This window comes from Pyrus communis, chromosome 11 (assembly GCF_041283825.1).
Source record: "Pyrus communis isolate YQ-2024b chromosome 11, ASM4128382v1, whole genome shotgun sequence".
Taxonomy (NCBI): domain Eukaryota; kingdom Viridiplantae; phylum Streptophyta; class Magnoliopsida; order Rosales; family Rosaceae; genus Pyrus; species Pyrus communis.
The window spans coordinates 26,727,108-26,735,486 of record NC_142575.1 but is presented as its reverse complement, the minus strand read 5'-3'; positions in this window follow the sequence as shown (position 1 = coordinate 26,735,486).

Genomic DNA, 8,379 nt, shown 5'->3' with positions numbered 1-8,379 from the left:
CCTTACGGTTCGGTCTACATCGGTTCCGATTCGGTTCTTGCCAATTTATGGTTCCAAATACTAAATTCTTTGAACACCAAATCATCATTCATTCAAATATATCTTCTCAAACTCTTCAACAAAAAAAAAAAAAAAAAAAAACTTCTAAAACTGATTATATAAAGTTGCATACAACACAACAGCAGCAAGCAAAAAAGAAATATTCAAAGTGAGGACTGGCAACATTACATTATGTGATCTTTAATGTATCCTGAAAATAAATTAAACGTGATTTCTTTCCCACCAGCCTCCTCAGGTGGGAAAGGAGGAAGTTTTGCATTAAGATCTGAGCATAAAAGCGCATGATGAGTATGGCCACATGGCAATATTACATATAGTTGCCATGTCAGCAAATCAGTTGGAATTGGTTCTGACAGTTGGATATAGTTGTAAGATTTGGTTAAATGGATGAGATTTAGTGAGATATGTTGAGGGGTAGCTTAGTCATTAAGAGAATAGTGATATTCCTTTATATTTGGTTCTCTTGTAATAACGCAGTAATGATTTTTAACAATACAAGAATAGTGAAGTCTTTTCCTCTTCTGAGTTCTGAGCTTTTCTTTGATTCTTCGACTCTCTTTCATTCTCTAAAGATCTTGATCAATGTCAAATTCTGTTTTCTAGTTAATATGGTATCCAGAGCCTTCGTTCCTCCTGTGGTTCGTAGTTTCTTGGGGCGGTTTTTCTGAAAGTTTGATCGGTTCTTGGTGGTTCTTGGTGTTATGTGCATTTCTGGAGTTTTGTTCATGGAGCTTTGATTCTGTGTTTGTGGTTTATGACATCAGTTGAGGCACGAAGCCATTTCAAGATTTTGTAGCAGGCACGAAGCCATCTGGGTAATTTTCTGGATTGTGAACTGGGCATGAAGCCAATTCAAGATTTTGTAGCAGGCACGAAGCCATCTGGGTAATTTTCTTGCAAGAATTGTTGTTTAGTAGGCAATTTCGTTGATAATTGTTGAATTGGTATTTTGTTTTCCTGATTGGTAATCATTATGGCATCTTCTGGAGTTAAAATTGAGGGTTTGCTTGGAATGTTGACGATCAAGTTAATTGATAAAAATTTCTCAAAATGGGTTTTTCAGTTTAAGTCGGTGTTGAAAGGTTATAAGTTCTTTGGTCATTTTGATGGAACTGCTATATGTCCTCCTAAATTTGTGATTGATCCGACCTCTGGGATTACTAATGTTCTTACAGAAGCTTTTCTTGAATGGGAATCTATTGATTTAGCTCTGTTGAGTCTATTGATTGCTACTTTATCTGATGAGTCTATTGAACATGTGTTGGGGTGTAAGACTACACATGAGGCATGGTCTAATCTTCAAGATAGATATGCATCAATCTCAAAGGCTAGGGTGAATACGTTAAAGACAGAGTTTCAAACAATTCAGAAGGGTGGTGATTCAGTTGATCAATATCTGTCCAAAATGAGACATATTAAAGAACAATTGGTTGCAGCTGGTGAATTTGTTTCAGACAATGATTTTGTGGTGGCTGCTTTATCTGGTTTACCGAGAGAGTATTCTACTATACGAACTGTAATTCTTACTCGAGATACTTCTATTTCTCTAAGAGAATTCAGAGAGCAATTACTGTGTGCAGAGAGAGAGGCTGATTCTATGGTTAACACTTTGGCTCATAATTTTTCTGGGTTGTATATGCAAGGATCTTCTTCTTAGTCAGGTGATTCTCAAGGTTCCTCTAGTAACTCTGATAATGTTCCTTTCTCCACTGGTGGTACTATTACTCGAGTACCTACAATGCTCCACCTGTGAGTACGCCATTTATATCTCAGGGTTTTAATACAATGCATGCTCTGCCACCAGGTCCTATGTTTCCACATATTCCTTATTCTATGGATGGTTCTATGTTTCCTCAAGTTCCATATTCTCCTAATTCATACATGCTGCCTCCATCTTTGCCTCCTATATATCCTGATTTTACAAATGTCTATGGTTTTATGGGCAATGGTAATTCTCCTAGGCCATTTCCTAATTCCAATAATGGTTTGCGGCCTTTCTCTGGGTCTAAGCCTAATGAGGGCTATAGAGTTTCCAATTTCGGCAGTGGACGGGGACAGTTTTCTGGTCCTAAACAAAGTGGAGGTACTTGGCAGTCTTGGTCAGGGAATACTGAAATCAGATCTCATATTGTCCCAGAGTGTCAAATCTGTTCTAAACGTGGTCACACAGCCCCTAATTGTTGGAAGCGATCTACTAGTCCTAGTTCTATGGGACAAGTTGTGGAATGTCAAATATGTGGCAAGCGTGGTCATAGTGCTTTGGATTGTCATCATCGTAATAACTTTGCCTATCAGGGCACATATCCTGCTCCTTCCTTGACTACTATGCAAGCTCATGCTCCTCCTAATCTTCTACCTCAAGATTCTTGGATAGTAGACACTGGTGCTTCGCACCATATGACTGCTGATTTGAACTCCCTGCAGCAAGTCACATCTTATGATGGTACTGATAAGATTACTATTGGAAATGGTGAAGGTTTGCAAACTGCATGTTTACATACTTTACCTCAGTCTTTACTTCTCAGAACAGTTTTACATGTTCCTACTATTGCAGTTAGTCTACTGTCAGTTAAACAATTATGCAAGGATAATTTTTGTTGGTTTATATGTGATGATAACGAGTTCTTTGTGCAGGACAAGGTAACCAAGGTTGTTCTGTATCACGGAAGGACAAATGAGGGTGAGTTGTTTCGGATTCCAGTGAAGTTGTTATCAGAGTCTTCATCTCGGAAGTTAGTGGCTCTTCTTGGACAGAAAATAAAGTCTGAAGTATGGCATCAACGGTGTGGTCATCCTAGCAATGAAGTGTTATCTGTAATGTTGAAACAGTCTAATATAGTTAGTTCTCCTGATACTCATCAACATGTGTGTTCCTGTTGTATTTCTGGCAAGATGTCTAGGTTGCCATTTCATGATAGAAACGAGTCTTGTAACTTTCCATTTCAAAAGGTGCATACTGATCTGTGGGGTCCATCACCTACTATGTTTATAGCAGGTTACAAATACTATGTTAGTTTTATTGATGAGTTTACCAGATTTGTATGGATATTTCCTTTAATCAATAAATCAGAAGTGTTTGATGTCTTTCAGAAATTCTACAATTTTGTCTTCACTCAGTTTAATATTGGAATTAAGTGTTTGCAATCTGATGGTGGTGGGGAGTATATAAGTAGAAGATTTGATGATTTTCTGAACCATAAAGGCATTGTACATATGATTTCGTGTCCATACACCCCTCAACAAAATGGACTTGCTGAGAGGAAACATAGACGCATTGTGGAAACTGCTATTACCCTGATGACTACTGCTCAGTTACCTCAGGATCTTTGGTATCATGCCTGTGCACATTCTGTGTTTCTGATTAATAGAATGCCTTGCAAGGTTTTAGGCATGCAATCTCCATATCAAAGCCTATATGGTGTTTCTCATTCATTACAAGGTCTTAAAGTATTTGGTTCTGCAGTTTATCCATACATTAGACCTTACAATGTCAATAAATTGCAACCAAGGGCTTCGTTATGTGTTTTTATGGGATATGCCTTAGGTTATAAAGGAGTAATCTGTTTCCATCTAAAGTCTAGGAAATTTATCATTTCTCGGCATGTGATTCATGATGAAGATTTGTTTCCATATAAGTCTCTGCTTTCCTTACAGAATACATCTCAGGGGATTAGTTTTTCAGATTCCACACATGTATCTTCTCCAATACATTCTGCTATCTTTCTGCCACAGTCAGTTTCAGTGCCCAATGATGGTTCATCTCTGGATTGTGTTGTGGGTCGAGATGGTATCGATTTGTCTGATTCTACTACTATGCATCCTCCACAGCAATCTTCTGGCACACTGAGTCATTCTTCGACTGTCCCTGAATCTGAAACAACTCCCTCATCTTCCTCAACAGCTTTGGTGTTACCTGTCCTTGATCCTGCACAACTGGAGGTAATTCTTCCTATTCCTTCATCTTCTACTGGGGGTACTACACATCCTATTGTTTCTTCTCCTCCAAGAATGCAAACAAGGTTACAAACTGGTGCCATTTCAAGGAAGACCTATGCTAATTACATAGCATCATTCCCAGAATTACACTCATTGCAGCTTGATTTCCAGGATTCTTGTTCTGGTGGTTTTTCATTTGAACCTAGTATGAATGATCTCTCTGAGCCTAAATCTTTTAAGAGTGCTGCAACTAATGTTAATTGGCAAAATGCCATGCAAGAAGAATTCGATGCTTTAAACAGTCAAGGGACTTGGGTTTTGGTTCCTCCACCAACACATAGATCAATCATTGGTAGTAAGTGGGTTTATAAGTTGAAGAAGAATCCTGATGGTACAATATCCAGATATAAGGCACGGTTAGTGGCTCAAGGTTATACTCAAGAGTTTGGTTTGGATTATTTTGAAACCTTTAGTCCTGTTGTTAGGCATACTACAGTTCGATTGATAATTTCCATTGCTGCTCAAAACAAATGGGAATTAAGGCAACTTGACATTAAAAATGCATTTTCACATGGAGATTTAGAAGAAGAGGTTTACATGAAGCAACCTCAAGGTTTTGTGGATTCTACACATCCTGATTTTGTGTGCAAATTGGTTAAGTCTCTGTATGGTTTGAAACAGGCACCTCGGACCTGGAATGCTAAGTTTACAGGCTATCTTCCAGCTATGGGATTTACAGTGTCTCAATCCGATAACAGTCTGTTTATCAAACATGATGGCACTGATGTTATTGCCTTATTATTATATGTTGATGACATTATCTTGACAGGATTTAATGCCACCAAAGTTCAGGCTATTATTCACGAATTGGGAGATGTTTTTGATCTCAAAGACATGGGCAAATTGTCTTATTTTCTCAGGTTGCAGATTAAGTACAATGATAATGGTGATATTTTCTTGAATCAATCTAAGTATGCCAAAGATTTGATCCATAAAGCTGGTATGGACAGTTGCAAGCCTGCATCCGCACCATGTAAGCCTCACATTCAGCTCTTAGCATCTGATGGCACTCCTTTAAGTGATCCCACTATGTATCGCAGTCTTGTTGGTGCTTTACAGTACCTTACCTTTACTCGACCAGATATTTCTTATGCTGTAAACATTGCTTGTCAGTATATGAATAAACCTACTGATGTTCATTATGGTCTTGTGAAAAGGATTCTTCGCTATGTTCAAGGTACTGCCATGTGTGGTATTACTTATTCTGCATCTCCGGACAACTCTATTACAGCATTCTCTGATTCGGATTGGGCAGCTGATCCTAATACTAGAAGATCTATTACTGGTTTTGTGGTGTATATGGGACATAATCCAATCTCGTGGCAATCAAAGAAACAGTCCTCAGTTTCTAGGAGCTCCACAAAGGCAGAATATAAGGCCTTATCTCATTGTGCATCTGATGTAATATGGATCAGGTTGCTGCTCAAAGATCTTCATCAGTTCCTGTCAATGCCACCATTGTTACATTGTGATAACCTCTCTGCGTTATCCTTATGTTCTAATCCTGTGTTTCATACACGGATTAAACATTTGGATACCGATTTTCACTTTGTAAGAGAAAAGGTTCAGAAGAAGGACTTGCAAGTTCAATATGTTCCCACTGCAGAACAAACAGCTGATGTTCTTACCAAAGGTCTCCATGGGCCTGCCTTCTTCAAGCATTGCTGCAATCTTAGGATTGGTCACCCTACCTGAGATTGAGGGGGGATGATGAGTATGGTCACATGGCAATATTACATATAGTTGCCATGTCAGCAAATCAGTTGGAATTGGTTCTGACAGTTGGATATGTTGTAAGATTTGGTTAAATGGATGAGATTTAGTGAGATATGTTGAGGGGTAGCTTAGTCATTAAGAGAATAGTGATATTCCTTTATATTTGGTTCTCTTGTAATAACGCAGTAATGATTTTTAACAATACAAGAATAATGAAGTCTTTTCCTCTTCTGAGTTCTGAGCTTTTCTTTGATTCTTCGACTCTCTTTCATTCTCTAAAGATCTTGATCAATGTCAAATTCTGTTTTCTAGTTAATAGCGCATACATATGACAAAAGGTTGGCTCCAGCACAGCCTTATCAAATATCAGAAAGATAACATCCTGCAATTCAAATTGAACCCTCAAGCTCATCATCAGGAAATTAATAGCTCAGTATGAAGTAAGAAGTTTTCAAAGACATTTAGTTAATACAAACCCTTAAAATATCTGGAGTGGTAATTCCTTAATCAATCTGTTGGCCCTTGAGAATGTCAAACTTCTCTGAGGGTCAATTTGTTCAGTATACTGCACAAAAATTAGAACACTTTCATAAGATAATCAGATACGACAAGCAGTTGCACAAAAAAAAAATATTCTAGCTTCTATTAAATTGCAACCTTTTGCAACTTGGTAAAACTAATTTTTCAACCTATTATACCATGCCATGTGTGTATATATAATTTATTTATTTATTATTAATAAAACGGTTCGGTTCGGTTCGGTTCCGGCTAGTTCTTGATCATTCGAAATCGGAACTAGAACTAGTTTAAATGGTTCGTTTTGGTTTTTTACTCAAAGTTGACTTTTCCGGTCAACACGGTTCTTTTTTATTCTTTGTCATACACTTCGATATGGTTTTGCGATTTGGCGGTTTTTATGCCTACCCTAAGTGCATTCCAACATCTTCTGTTATGTTTGTTTTGTAGTCAGCGCAGTTGCCCTTACTTCACATTGAAATTTCTTCATAGCCCTTGGATGTCGTAAAAGCTAAGACTTTCTCCACTCAAGTGCTGTAAGGGTAGATTTGTTGGGAATCTCGCTCCACCGTTGAAGAAGCGGGGATAGATAGTGCCATAATAATTGATTATGTTTTTGGAGTTATATCTAATTATCTCTCAATATAAAGAGTTAGAATTGGGGGGACACCATTTTAGACACATTTTGAGACACATTTTCATGACCAGCATATTTACTCTCCGTGGACAATGAGAATGGGAGATCCGGTAAGCGTTCCTTTTTTTTTTTTTTTTTTTTTTTTGTTTTTTTCCATAAATGAGATTTTCTAATTTTTAACATTTTAAGGTTTTTTTTTTTATCCACGTGGCACAAATATGTGGGGTCCACGACTTCCAAATAGGCAAATAATGGAGGAAATAACAGAAATTGGGATGGATGTATGAAATTGCAATGAAATAGTAAGTTTGTGTATGACATTGCAATGTTTTAAAGGTGACATATGAGTTTGCAGTTGTACCCAAACTTGAGGTTGTAGAACGCAATTACCCCATAAATTATTACAAATAGTTCGAGTCTTGAAGACTCCGATCAAATCATCAAATAAATGAGTTGCAATCCATTCAGGTGGATTCTCAAAATAATGATACCCAAGATTCATGTTATAACTTCAATTGGCAAGGTCGTCCGTCACAACGTTCTTTTCCCAGTAGACATGAATGAACTTGCAACAGGTATGGGTACCACAAAATATCAAGGTTGTTCAATGATGTTGGCAAGATAAACGAGAAATATTTTTGTGTACCTCCAAAGTATCATAATATAAATGATTGGATTTTTTTTTTTCTTCAGGTATCCAACCACTTGTATTATGACAATTGATGTATTCAACTATGTTCTCTGTACACTGAAAAACCTCTTCAAGCAAACAGGTCTATATTTTTAGTCTTATCCTGTCTCTTACACAAGCTGTCAAATATTGATATAATTTTGAAACCTCTAAAAATACAATGTGCCAAAATTAAACCCAACAACCCATTTTGAAACGAACTTCAAATTGAACCCGGCCCATTACCAATGCGAGAAACTTTTGTTTTCCTGGAAATTTGAATTCCACTAACAACGGTCAAATAGTTGAAGCTCGCTCTCTCCATTCACAATCACGGTCTTGAGCCGTCCGTTTACGTCGGGGGAGGTCTCTCAGCTTTGAAAGCTGAAATGGCATACATACTGTGCCTTCCAAAATAGCTTAGTGGTGGAGTATCTGGGAACCTAGTTGTAGTGGCGGGTTGGACATTGAGTGGGGCTAGACTGTGGTTAGTTGGTGTACCAGGGAGAGGATCTGAAAAATGAAAAAGAAGCTCAGAGGGTGGAGAGATACCTTTTGTGCAGACGTTTTCCTTGAGAGATGTAAGTTCCTGGAAGGGAAAGGAATCCTCATCGAATAACACATGGCGAGACAAATACACTCGTCTCGTGGATAAATCCAAACACTTGTATCCTTGGTGATTCAACGAATATCCTAAGAAAACACAAGACTTAGACTTGGGTTGAAGTTTGTGTTTGACATAGGGTGTCAACCAAGGAAAACATTTACACCCAAAGACTTTAAA